General features: G+C 38.5%; 1 pseudogene; it reads left to right on the forward strand.

Annotated features, from left to right (window-relative positions):
- The first annotated feature begins 503 nt into the window (after positions 1-503).
- Positions 504-1,753, forward strand: LOC112393834 (DNA primase small subunit pseudogene; annotated as a pseudogene).
- Positions 1,754-2,010: the final 257 nt, after the last annotated feature.

Consider the following 2,010-nt stretch of genomic DNA (forward strand, 5'->3'; position numbering starts at 1 on the left):
TCGAGTCTTTCTTTCTCATCCCACATTTATTAGCAAAACACCTTTCTGATAACAAGTAAGAATGGGCCTACTGCCTCTGCCAGAACTACTGGTCATTCTTTAAGTCATTTAGCCTGTCAATCAATCAGTCAGTCAACAAATATTTATTGAGTGCCCATCACGTGCCAAGTACTGTGCTCGGTACAAGTGAGCTCGACAGATCTTGTCCACTTTGAGGAAGTTGACTCTTTCGTGGAGGAAACAGTTTACCTAGTCACTCAAATACTTATATTCAAACTCCAGTACTTGTTACGAAGGCATTACAAAGTGCCAGGAGAATAAAGCAGAAACTTACACACCATTGTAAAGCAATTATACTCCAATAAAGATGTTAAATAAATGAAATGAAAAAGAAATAAATAAAGTGCTATGAGAGCCAGTGATAGGGACATGATCTAGCTTAGAGCAGAGGCAGGGAACAGGTTTAAGAAATGCATCCCTCCCTGAGTTGAGTTCCACGCTCCATGAAGGCGTTTTACCTCACCCAGCTGCCCGAGCTGCTTAAACTTTATTACCAGAAGCTCTTTCCCTAAGCCCAGTACTATCACTGGCTCAACTATGGCAGGGTGGTAAAGAATTACTTTCAACATCGTGAGTTTTCATTCACATTGAAAGGTGATATTTACATTCATTACCAATCCTTCAACAACCAGAGTGATCTGGCAAAGGAGGTGCAGAAAATGACTCCATACAAGATTGATATAGGCTTAGTATAGAGTCCCACAGACCAAATCAACACAATACAATGCATCTGGGAGCTTTCCGGGCTCAGGAAAAAGAATTGGTATTTGACATTGACATGACAGACTATGACGATGTGAGGAGACATTGTAGTTGTGCAGACATGTGTTCTAAGTGCTGGACCCTCATGACGATGGCCATACACATCATCAACCGAGCATTGAAGGAGGACTTTGGATTTAAACATCATCTCTGGGTATATTCTGGAAGGAGAGATGTCCATTTTTGGGTCTGTGATGAATCAGTTAGAAAACTGTCCTCTGCAGTACGTTCTGGGATATTTGAATATTTGAATCTTGTAAAGGGTGGTCAGGACGTTAAAAAGAAAGTTCATCTAAGTAACAAAAATTCACCTTTTTGTCAGAAAATCTATAAACATAATGAAAAATACTTTATAGAATATGCTTTGGTTGATTAAGATATTCTTGAGAATAAAGAAAGCTGGGATAAGATTTTAACACTTGTTCCTGAAACAATGCATGATGAACTTCAACAAGGCTTCCAAAAGCATCACAATTCACTTCAGCGTTGGGGGCATTTGAAGAAAGCAGCCAGCAGGTATCAGAATAACAGCAAAAATGACCCTGGCTTGAGTGGGAGATCATGCTCCAGTACCGTTTTCCACAACTGGATATCAATGTTAGCAAAAGAATCAATCATTTACTGAAGAGCCCTTTTAGTGTTCATCCTAAAACAGGTTGCATTTCTGTGCCTATTGATTTACAGAAAGTGGATCAGTTTGATCCATTTACTGTCCCAATCGTAAGTTCCATTTGCCATGAATTGGATGCTAATTCCACTAATGAAGAAGAAAAAGAGAATGGGGCTGAAACTGATATCAAACATAGAACCAGAGATTATAAGAAGACCAGTCTAGCTCCTTTTGTAAGTTTTTGAGCAGTTTCTCGAAAACCTGGATAAATCTCGAAAAGGAGAACTTCTCAAGAAGAGTGATTTATAAAAAGACTTCTGAAAATAACTACTCCCTTTATACCAATGTGGATATCTTCTACCTTCAACCGAGAATCAAATACTTCAAGAGCCATTTAACAAATATAGCAGAATTAAAAGAAAAGAAGAGAAATGCATCCCTGAAAAATGACATATGAGCTGAGATCTGACTTGCTTGATGATGGGTCATCATGTGTACAGTGTTACCTTAGAGACCAAGAATTAAGTATACAAAGAAGCCTAACATTCACCACTCTGAAGAAGTTTAAATTCAATTAC

Source organism: Neophocaena asiaeorientalis, unplaced genomic scaffold (genome assembly GCF_003031525.2).
Source record: "Neophocaena asiaeorientalis asiaeorientalis breed wild unplaced genomic scaffold, Neophocaena_asiaeorientalis_V1.1 scaffold7, whole genome shotgun sequence".
In the NCBI taxonomy this organism is placed as follows: Eukaryota; Metazoa; Chordata; class Mammalia; order Artiodactyla; family Phocoenidae; genus Neophocaena; species Neophocaena asiaeorientalis.